We start from the raw sequence: 12,250 nt of genomic DNA, 5'->3' as shown, positions 1-12,250 counted from the left end.
CCGAGAAGATTCAGGTCAACGTCCCCAAGCAGGGCTTCCTGCCTCCTACCCGGGGTAGGCCCGAGACGAACCTGAAGCTGCTCCAAGCCTGAGATCGAGGTGAGCGAATCGGGGAACCGACCACGAAGCCGTTGCAGGGCTCAAAAGACCACGCTCCCGCGCGAAGGGTGCCGATTTTTCTCCGTTCCTGGAGGCCATTCTAGGCAGGTTGGCTCTTCCCGAAGGCTTCAAGACCCGGAACTACACCCTCTCACAGCCTGGTTTCGGGGTGGTTTCGCCGTTGCCAGGACCCTGAATTCTCAGCTGCGCGGCCCGGACCTGCGCCTCTGCGAGCGAGAAAGTCACAGACTTAAATCTGCAGTGCCGGTCACCGGATAGATAGTTGGTGGCGCCCGAGCGAGAGCTGAAGTCTGAGGGTCCGAAGGGACGGTGGGGATTGCCTGTCGTGAGCATCTGACCCCGCCCCGTCTCTGGGCAGAACCTGGGCCCCCAAATCAATAATAGGAAATGTAAATCTAGGGCATGTCCGAAGTCAGGACCGTTATCTTCACGGGAGAGAAATCCCGGGATCTGAAAGGGGTGGAGGAACCGAGGCCAGAGTGTGACAACTCAGACTGCGAGGTGTGCCGCTCCTGGAGGGGCCTGATCCACCTGCTGGCAGGTGTCAACCCAGGGAGGGGCAAGTAGAGTAGCTAATTCCTGATTTACCCCCTGCTTTCTTAGCAAGATTCTACTTCTCCCCTCCTCCTACCATGACTCTTTCTATTAGTTAGGGGAAGTAATATTTTCAAAAGTTGATTGGCCTATGTACATGTTAAATGCCCTGATTATGTTTTCTCCCTCCACTGAGACGTATATGCATGCATATATATCTATACATTATTTGGTCTTCTTTAGATATGCAGTACTAGTATATAACGTTTGATATTCACGTTTTTTTCCTAGAAATGGGAATCATATCCTTTGACTAGCCAAATTTGCCATTTATTTTCTAACTTTTCATTTTAATTCATTGAATATCATAAATTATTTTTTTAATATCATAGATTATAATTATTTAATATCATAAACCATAAATTATTTCCCGTGGCCTTTAGCACCTTTCACTAACTTTGTACGTCTTTTTAATTAACCAGTAGATATTTTATCTTGTGTGGTGAAAATTCTGAAAGTTTTCAGCACAGAATTTTATTATTATTATCATTACCGTTATTGTTCTACTAGGGCACTTGCTATGGTAAATGATCTCTGAAAGACTGGGCCGTATTTAGACTTACTTTGACCTCAAGAGACCAAAGTAGGCATTAGTCACTTGTTTTTTGTCATAGGTCAGTTGCCTAGGAAACAGACACTGAGATGGAGATTTGTGTGGAGACAGTTTATTGGGAATGCTTTCAAAATCAACACCTGTGAGAAGGAGAAGAGGGCAGCACTGAGAAAAGGCAGAAGCTGAATTCAACACAGTTGCAACAGAGGCCCCAGCCCATCTCAAAGGAGTATTTGAGTCTGGACAGGCCCTTCAGAAATGTCCTTATTATGGTGGGTAGGTGGAAAGGGCCGACCTATGTATTCCTCCATCCAATGATTGAATTTGAGCTGCTCCTGGGGTAGGGTGTTAATTGGAGCAAGAAGCGTCCTTCCTGTAAAGGTAGTTCTGGGAGAGAGACTCATCTGTGAGCCATTGGTATAGTCAACATTCTCATAGCTGAGAAATGAGTGCCACCACCTAGGAGGGGGCATCTGATAGATACACCACACATCCTCACAGTTCTTTTCTTACAGCAACAATGTGTCAGACGTGCTAATCTTTGACCAGTAACCCCTACTTCTCCATGCTAATAGAGAAGAGGGAAGATGTGATTAAAACAAAATGATGGTTAATAAAAAGTCAATTCATTTTTCCTTTGGGTTCAACAAAGGTCCCTGCGTGGCAACTACAGCTTACAGCGAGTCTAGTGGCAGCCATGTTGGGACAGTTTCCCATGGGAGATAGTCATTTGAATCCATCCCTGTATTCACCCTTCCAATAGAAAGTTCTTTGGTTTTGACTGAGGCCCAGATGTCTATTTTTGTTTGCTTGTTTTCAAATTACCTGAAAAAGATAATTACTAGGATTGTTGCAATTTATAAAAGTGTGAAATTATATCTAAATAATATATAGCTAAACCACATTGTAGGACTGGCTCTGTGGCTTAGCTGGTTAAAGCGCCTGTCTAGTAAACAGGAGATCCTGGGTTCAAATCCCAGCGGGGCCTCTGTTTGGACACCTTTCACGTTTTTTGTAATTTCACATGGTAGCAAGTAACATCACTGGTTAAAAAGGAATCAACTTGAATTTACAACAGATTAATCTTCTAATACTCAGGCCTTAAGCTTTGCTGGAAAATTGGGATACTTGGACAGAAGTGGAAAATGGAACAAATTCGTGAAAAGGATTTCCAATACATGCCAGAAAACATGTAAGGCTTAGAATAATTGTCGTAACATCATAAGATCAGCAGTGGGTAAGTAGTCTAGCATAGTGAGGCTTGCTCATTTGTCCTATCATTTGAGATCAAGTGATGCAGAATCAACAGCTTTAGAAATAGACCCTTTCATATATTCTTTGGATGTGCCTGATTACTGGGAGAGATTTAAGTGTTTTGCAACCTCAGAACCCTCAAAGCACCTGGAATAGAGTTGGCACTCAATAACGTTTTCATAGGGGATCGTTAAATAGCTAATGGCTTTTCTAATTTTAAAGCAATGTGTGGAAGTCAGTATCAATTAGCTTTGGAGAACAATGAAGACACTGACCTATAGTCAGTGGTGGAGAGTTTAAATCCTCTACCTTTACACTTTCCCAGCTACTTTCTACACCTCCTAGTAAACCTGTGGCTTCCCTTTGCATTTTTGCTTAGTCCTATTTTAAAGGAAGGTAAATAATAATAATAATAATAATAATAAAAAGAAATGGCTAAGAAGTCTAATTTATTTTATTTTATTTTTCTGAGACAGAGTCTCACTCTGTTGCCCAGGCTAGAGTGCCGTGGCATCAGCCTAGCTCACAGCAACCTCAAACTCCTGGGCTCAAGCGATCTTCCTGCCTCAGCCTCCTGAGTAGCTGGGACTACAGGCATGCACCACCATGCCTGGCTAATTTTTCCTGTATATATTTTTAGTTGTCCATATAATTTCTTTCTATTTTTATCAGAGACTGGGTCTCGCTCTTGCTCAGGCTGGTCTCCAACTCCTGAGCTCAAACGATCCACCCACCTCAGCCTCCCAGAGTGCTAGGATTACAGGCATGAGCCACCACGCCCGGCCCAAGAAGTCTAATTTAAACATTAAATTGAGTACTGTAATAGCTGTTCCCCCTCTTTGAATGACTCTGGACTCAGGACATCACCAAAATTTTTGAAAAGAGGAGACTGTAATGTCATGTTAATAGTAGAATCATTAGTGACAAAATTGATAAGATATCTAACAATAGCCTGAAGACAAATGAAAAATGCATGTTGAGACCTGAAGTTTTAGAGTCTTTTCTAGGCAGACTTTTACATTAAAGTTCTAAAAAAAAAAAAAAAAAGACATTAAACCCTGAGGAGCGAAGTGTTTCTGTTTTATCCATTGTGTTTCTTTTGGTGTTCTAAGCTATATCTTCAAATTATATGTCAGTTTGTACAAATGCCCACTCCCCCATCCTTAGTAATATGCACAAAATTCTATAAGCAATGGATTGCATTTCTAAAAGCTTCTTACTCCTTACCATACATACTGGCCCAACAGATTGATTATTACTTCTTTGTTAAGCAGGTGAGAGTGCAAATGTATCAGAACACTGATGTTTTAAAAGACCTCTTAAAGTGGTATTGAATCTAATGTAGTGATATTTATGCTCCCGTATTAGAGTTGAGTTCTTAAAAGTGCTAAATTATAAAACAATTTTTAAAAAAGAATTGGACATTCACATTTGTATCTTTGCTAAAAGGACCTCCCTCTGATTCAAATACAATTTCTTTCCTGACCTAAGATACGTATTCTTTATTCAAACAGAGCCTCCATCTCAAGGGCCAAATGTCACTTGGCCTGGGATTCCCCAAATGGGCAGCTCCTCTTTTATGATCTTAAGGATCATAAAAGGCTGGTGTTGTCTTAGGCTACCTATATTGTTTTTCCTTCTTCATGTCCAGTTGTTAATTTCCAACATTGGGCACTGAATAAACTTTAGTGAATTGATTTGGATGTTTCTAAAAAGGTGAAAGGTAAGGCATGATAATGATGGAAAATGTTCTGGAAGAGAAATTGTCCTGAGAGGTGTTTTCACCTGGTGTCCAACCAGGGAACTTTAGTCATATGAAGCTAATGTGATAACAATTACACCACAGACAATGACTTCCAAACATTGTTACTCTGCAGATTCAGCTGAGATCTTCTGGAATCAACTGCTTTTGTTATCTGCTATAGTATTTCTTCTCTTCGTTAGGACTATTTGATGCTGAGGCTTTGTCTACAATTCCACACAAGCAGCACACCAAACTTAGGAGTGTACAACACTCACAGATTGTTAAGTTTTAAGTTCTCTGACCCTCGCACCTAAACCATGATCACACTTGGAAAAATCTCAAGTACCTTGGTGCTTTCCAGGACTGACATTTATATCTTGACTTGATTGTGGAGTCTCTGGAGTAAATTGTTCCTGCATCTCTCAGAATTTCTTTGTTCACTGTAGGGGGCTTGGCTGCCTGCCTGGAGCTGATCATTCCAAAATATCCATGTCTAAATGAAGTCTCTCCCAAGCTTCAAACTTGTATTTCCACTTCCACATGGATTTCATACAGGTACCACTAGCACGCCACAAACTAAACTCATCAACAATCCTGTTAGAAACTGGGGTTAAATTTAACTACTGTCGTACATTTACCCCACCATCAAATCATGACAAAGTCCTGCTGATTTTACCTTCCACATATATAGGGTGTCTCTTAGACAAGGTAACATGAGGAAAAATATAAACAAATTAAAAAAAAGAAAAAAATTAAAAAAAAAGAAAAATATATGTGAGGCATCCTTGCCCTCTGTTGGTCCCTATTTGGGCCCTCAATACCTCTTCTTCACCACAATCTACAACAACCTACTTTTGCTCTCCCTGTCTCCAGGATTGGTGGTCTATATTCATTCTTAATAGAGCAAAGAAACTCTGACTTAAAATACAAAATATTTCTTTCTTAAAACTTTCTAGTCTTAAACCCTTCTTCTCTTACTAACATATACATTTAAACCTATAAATTTCCCTCCAAGAACTGTTGTAGTTTCATGTTGTATTTTCATTCTTTTAGTGCAAAATATTCTCTCGTTTCCATTGTACTTTTTCTTTAACGTGGGGCTTATGTAGAAGTGCAGTGCTTATGTTTTCCAACATTTGGGAATTTTCTAGTTACCTTTTTGTTATTGACTTCTACTTTAATTCTGTTGTCCTCAGAAACCATATTTTAAAAATGACTTTAATTATTTAAAACTTATTGAAATTTGCTTTATGGCCTAACTTCAGTGAATTTTCTGTGTGCACTTGAAAATAATGTATATTCTGCAGTATTCAGGTATGGTGTCTTATAGGTAGGTAAAATTAATTGGATAATAGTCACAGTTCAAGTTTTCTATATTCTTACTTCTTTTTCCCTCTTTTCTTTCAGTTTCTCATCAGTCAGAGGTGTCTTTAAAATTGCCAACCACAATCGAGATTTTTCTATTTTCTTCTTTTAGTTTTCTTAATTTGCTTCACATAAGAATTAATATCTCTTCCTCATGAATTTAACAGTTTATCATTATGTAACATTCCTCTTATCTTTGGTCTTACTTTTTACTTCGACGTCTACTCTTTCTGACATTGATATTCACACCAGCTTTCTAATGGTTGGTGTTTTCATGATACCTCTTTCCCCACTGCTTTACTTTTAACCTGTCTGTGTTCTTATTTTTAAAGTGTGTTTCCTATAAGTAAGATACAATTGACTATTTCACTAGCTAGGCTGACAATCTCTGCGTTTTAATTGTTTATTTCATTTACATTGAATGCAATTGTTTATGATTGGATTTAAGTCTGTTGTTATTTTATTTATTTTCTTTTTTATCCAAGTTCTTTGTTCCTCCTTTTCTGCCTTCCTTTGAATTAATACCTATTATTCAATTTAACTTTTGTTTAACCTAAAACGTAATATTTTTCTTTCCAGCTGCTTTTAAGATTTTTTCCTTTATTTTTGGTTTCAACCATTTCAACATAAACTTGGTTGGCATTTGCTGAAGCAATTGAATCTGAGCTGATGTCACGTATATTTTGTTCCTTGATCAGTACACTGAAGATTTGTGTATTTTAATGTATGTAAGTTACACCCTGATTTAAAAAAGAAAAAACCCCTCTTCACTGGATGACATCTACATTCTAAAAATTAAAGGTTAGTCTACATCTCTCATCACATTCAGACTAAAATATAACTTTCTGTCTTTAGAGGACACATTCCTTCTTCTCTGATCCAGCCCAAATATTTCCATTTAATCTGATTTCTTTCTGTGCCCTGCTTCAAATCTCTGGATTTCCTCCCAAAGACCACAACCACTCCATCCAGTTCCTAATGACAAAAATCTCCCTTGCTAACCTCTCTGCAATTGTCATACTTCTTTTTATCTACCAAGTCTTAGATCTAGTGTCATTTTGTCTAGGAAGTCTTCCTTGATGGGCACCGGAGTAGTTTCCTTTTTTTTTTTGCTATTTGAACAGGCTGTTCTAGACTCTCTGAACATTATAATAGATATATTTGGTTAATGTATTTCTGCTGGTAAATACGCATCACCGGTATGTGATATTGTTGATTTCAATAAATGGAAAATGTGAGAGAAACAGCAGCAGTACAACCAAAAAATTCTCTACAAGGAAAAGACAAATTGAAAATTTTTAAACCTAGGAAATCAAGTAATATTTACCTCTATCTGCAGAGGGAGGGAATCTCCAGCATCTGGTTTCCGTAGTGTAGTGGTTATCACGTTCGCCTAACACGCGAAAGGTCCCCGGTTCGAAACCGGGCGGGAACAACAGGTTGACACTTAATTATGTTGCTTCTCTCACCCTCGCATGTCCCCTCCCTATCTTTTTCCCTTTTCTGGGCTTCAGAGCCCCGAGAGGTGTCAATCTCAGGAGTCGCCCGCCGCCCAGGACTCGGCCTATGCCACACTGGTGAGACTGGCTTCTTCGGAATTCTGAGAGCAAGACGTGAGGGTTTTCCGCAAAGTGACTTTCTCGAGAACATCGAAGAATGAAAAGAGCTCTGACTTGAAATTCAGCAGGGACCGCCACCGCGTGTCAGTTAAAGCAGCGGTCCCCAACCTTTTTGATTTACCGCCACCGAGCGTCACCCAGCGGTTCCCAACCTTTTTGACACCAGGGACCGGTTTCACGGAAGACAGTTTTTCCACGGACGGGGTGTGTGTTGGGGGGAGCTCAGGCCATGATACCAGCCATCGCTGGGAGAGGCTGTAAATATAGACGAAGCTCCGCTCGCTCACCCGCCGCTCACCTCCTGCTGTGCGCGCCTCCCCTCTCCGCGTTTTTTAAGTTTCGTGGAAGACCATTTTCCACGGACGGCGAAGGGACGGCGGCGGAGCTCTGCGACCCGGTCCCGGACAGGTCACGGACCGGCACCGGTCTGCAGCCCGGGGGTTGGGGACCGCAGAGTTAAAGGATAGCAGACGTCACTGGCAATTATTATTAGTAGTGCTATTATTACTTTTAGTACCACACAATATTTCTGGAAATCCTCAGGCGAGGACAGGAAGGAAAAGTTGTGAGTGGAGAAGGGTGGCGGGAGACACAAGAAGATATTCCTGGATATCTGGATGGGACATAGGAGACCCTTACCTTGATTTCGTGACCGCCTTTCCTCCCTGGTTCCCACCATCCCCAGGAAGACCCTCTGGGACTTGATTCTCAGCGGACTTGCTGTCAGACTCTGGGAAACGAGTGCGTTCCTGCCGCGGGGGAAACGCGGTGAGCGCCTCTGCGGGCACCCGGCGGACACCCGGGCTCGCTCGCCGCGGGCGCCTCCTTGAGCCATCAACGCGACGGTCTCCCAGGACTCTGCTCAAGTGGGGCTCCCAGCGGCGCAGACCAGAGTGAAAGCAGGGAACCTGACCATCTCTGCAATCAGTTTAGTGTTAGAGCCGTTTGCGGGGTTTCTCGGAAATAAGGAAGGAAAAGAGTAAAGAGTTTAAAAGTTAGCGACTTGTTCGTGTTTCATCACATATTTTGCTAAAAATCATGAATTTTAGGAAGACAGTTTTTCTTCTGGAATAGACATACACTAGAAGAAGAGTGCTTCCGCTTTCCTAACTCACATTCAGGGAAATTATTTTATCGTTTTGCCTTCTAGTCTAGTGGTAAACTCAATTAACACCCACGCCTGCACTAAGTGACCACCGGAGGTGGCAGAGACTGGGATCTCCGAATGGGGAGCCAGAGCTCAGAATTTGCCAAGATCACCTCACCCCTCATCCCCAGTGAACTTAGAGAACTCTCAAGATCCTTCTGATAATATGAATTCTCACAAACTTATTGGAGGCAATTTAACTGATTTCCTTATAGGTTAAGTCACACTAGATCTCACATTCTGGGTATTTTGACAGGATAAAGGGAAGACGAGGCAGAAACTAGCCTTTAAAGAGTCTGATGTATACTACACATTTTATAGATGTTATCTTCTACACCACTCATTATATATAACAGTCTGAAATGCCCTGCATATTCAACCCTTAAATACTTCACCCGCAAGTCACAGCTCACTCTCTTGCAGTCTGTCCGTACAATCTCTCTCTCACCACTGGGCTGTGCATTATGAGGTACCCTCCAGCCGAAAGCTGAAAAGCCTTGCGCTTGCCTTTGCCTGGTTATCTCTTGCTCGTGATTAGATCTCAAACTATTATTTGTTTCCGAAAGGCTTCCTTAAACTCCCAAAGTGAAAGTCTCATATTCTTCATAGCACCAGGACCTCTGTTTGCCTGCACATTTTACATTTATCAGTGTAATAACTAGATTAATGTCTGTCTTTCTGGAATGTAAGTTGCATGAGGGCAGGAGCAGTGTCTGTTCTTGCTCATCAACGAATCCACACTGCCTTGCACGATACCTACTGCATTATAGGCACTCAATGGTTAACACAATGTAAGACTGGACCCTTGCCATGATTACCTGAGGAAAGTGTTAGTTTCCTAATTTTAAGTTGAGACACTAAGGCTTGTAGTGATCACCTATCTTGCCTAAGTGTAGAGCTACTATGTGAGTTATGGTTCAAACCTGGATATTCCTGGCTTTACAGTACGTACTTGCTCATTCCTTAATATCCTATTGGATATGGGTATATATTTTTTCAAATTCCCAAAGCCTTGATCCTTGCAATTTCCACATCATTTTGTTGAAACCAATAATGGGAAAGAAATGACTAGAATACTAGTAATAGCTACCATTTACTACCAGCTATTAAACCAAGTATGTAATGAATTTTCTTATGTAAACTAGCAAAACAAGCCTAAGGGGTGGATGCTATTGCCATTTACAATCATTTACTTGTTTTATAAATGTAGAAGCTGAGTAGTGGAGAGGTTAAATAACATAAATAATTTGCTGAAGTTCACACAAATTGTAGAATTTGGAGCCAGTATTTGTATCCATGTGTGTCTGAGGTTGAAGCGTTCCTCACTGTTACAGTTTTCTGAAAGAAGAAAGGTTCTACAGAAAGACATTGATATTAAAGAGAGTGAAACTTAGCATACAATACAAAAGTTGATTTCAATACTGTAGGAAGAGGCAGAGAAAGCCCAGTATCAAGAGACTGAGGACATTGAGGGTAACCAGAGATAACTCTCACAAACATCATGCTTGTTATTGGTACTGCTCCCCTGGAGAAAATAGGGAAATGCATATTTCAGAACAAAAGGAGGGTCAAAGTTTTTCATATTAGAGAATGGGTATGATGTCCAGGCAATGCTCCCTAAGGCAAATTAAACGTATTGCTGCTCTGGAATGTGGACATCAAAAAATTTCTAGTCAGTTTTTTTGGTGGAATCTATTTGATTTGGTAGCAAGAACATCCTACTTCCTCTACAGCCCTCTCTCCTTTTGCACTTCAGCCAACTTTGCCTCCTTGCCCTCCCCTTCAACCTCCCTCCCCCCAAGGCATCCCTGAAAGAGTAGAAAAATCTCTAGTCAGGAAATCTGAATACCTGGTTTTATTATGTTGTGAAACTCAATGATCTTGACCTCATATCTTTATCTGCAAAATGGAATAATGAAATCCATTTCATATAATTTCAACAAATATTTATTATCAACTGTATGCCAGACTCTCTTCTAGGTACTAGGAATCTAGAAGTAAACAAAAATCCCTGCCCTAGTAAAGTTTGTATTCACAAAGGGAGATAGACAATATACAAAATAAATAAGTTATATAGTGTGTTTGAAAAATGATCACAAACGATATGGTGAAAAATAAAGCAAAGAACGAGGAGGAAAACTGATGAAATAAAGGGAGTTTATAGTTTTATGTATAATGTTCAGGGTGTGTTTTGTTGATAAGGTGATATTTGAGAAAAAACCTGAAGTAGATAAGGGACTGTGTCATACATATATTCAAGCAATAGTATTTCTTGCAGAGGGAACTGTCAGTGCAATGGTCCTGAGGCAACGATGTGCCTGAAATATATGAGGAAGTACAAGAAGGCCAATGGCAAGTGCAGCAGAGTGAGAAAGGAGTGCAGCTGGAGAAGTGAGACCATGGACAACCCTGTAGGTTCAATGAGGATTTTGACATTTACTCTGACGAAATGAGGAGATGTTGACTTCTGAGTAAATCTGTACGACAAAGTGGTACAAAGTGGTTCAAAAGGATCTCTCTGACTATGTAGCGTAGAATATTTTGTAGAACTGGAAAGCATGGAAGAAGAGAATTCTGTTAAGAGATTTTTGCAATATTCCATGTTAGCGATGAAGGTCTCTTGGACTAGGATGATAGCAGTTAAGTTGATGAGAAGTTTGTCAGATCTGAATACAGAAAATGTTGAATGAATGAGAAAATGTTCTCATTTACGTAGAATGAGAGAATCATTGGAGTTAAGAATGTTGCCAAAATTTTTTACCTAAATGTCTTGTCAAGTAAAAAAATAATAAAAGACACTAGAGAAAAGATCTCTAAATATGTCAGGTTTACTGAGGAAATAGAAAAAAGGATTATATTCCAGAATACATGAAATGGTAAGCCAGTAGTGCATTCCATGATAGAAGGATAAGGAGAGCTTTTATTAGCAAACAAAAGGGATTTACAGAACTTGCTTAGAGCCAGTTCATTAGTTCAGAGATTCAAAGCCAAAGTTGTCAATTCTATGGTGGGGATGACGTTACTGGGCAAATGTTCTTCCAAATTACTGCAGTCCTTAAGAATGTCTAGTAATAAACCTTATCAAAGCATCAGATGTGTGAAGGATGGGAAAGAGTTTTTAGAAAGTCCTTGGAAATAGCTCTTATCTCAGACATGTAAACATGAGCCTCTTCTCCTTTGGACCTTCCCATCCCTATTTTGTGTGGGCCTGACAAAAGTGATTTCATGCCTGTATCTGCAGCTTTCACAGTCTGAAAAGTTGAAATTGCCATTATCTGAAATACACAAGCTTGGGATCAGAGTAGGTTTTCTTTGGGAAACTCAGGAATTGGTTTAACATATCAAGTTTGAAATGTCTATTTTAAAATACACAATTTGAGATGTTAAGCAGGAAGTTGGATATGCTAGTCTGGAATTTAAGGAATAAATTCAGGCTAAAAATACAAAGTAGTGAGTTTTCAGCAGACACATGTTACTTAAACTATGAGACTAGGTGACATTAACTGGGTGATGGGTACAAATATAGAAGAGAAGGAGATCAAAGACTAAGCTCTGAGAAATCCTGATAGAAGGATGGAGGAGAGCAGGAAGAACCAGCAAAGAAGGCTAAAAAGAAATGGAAGTGGGAAGACAATGAGTAAAAAAATAGATGAATAGATCAGTAGAACAGAATGGAGAGCCTAGAAATGGATTCACATATAGTCATCAACTGATCATTGATGAAGGAGCAAAGGCAATACAATGGAGCAAAGACAGTCTTTTCAACAAATAGTGCTGGAACAACTAGACATCCACATTGCAAAAAAGTGAATTTAGACATGGACCTCGCATCATTCACAAAAATTAACTTAAAA

The 12,250-nt window shown here is 40.2% G+C and overlaps 2 non-coding genes across 2 annotated transcripts; both read left to right on the top strand.

The window, feature by feature from the left end:
- The first annotated feature begins 2,181 nt into the window (after positions 1-2,181).
- TRNAT-AGU lies at positions 2,182-2,255 on the top strand. The gene has a single exon. It is a non-coding gene; the product is annotated as a tRNA-Thr (tRNA).
- A 4,737-nt stretch (positions 2,256-6,992) lies between these two features.
- TRNAV-AAC lies at positions 6,993-7,065 on the top strand. The gene has a single exon. It is a non-coding gene; the product is annotated as a tRNA-Val (tRNA).
- Positions 7,066-12,250: the final 5,185 nt, after the last annotated feature.

The sequence above is a fragment of the Lemur catta genome, chromosome 5 (assembly GCF_020740605.2).
Source record: "Lemur catta isolate mLemCat1 chromosome 5, mLemCat1.pri, whole genome shotgun sequence".
NCBI lineage: Eukaryota > Metazoa > Chordata > Mammalia > Primates > Lemuridae > Lemur > Lemur catta.
This window is presented reverse-complemented; position numbering and strand designations above follow the sequence as displayed.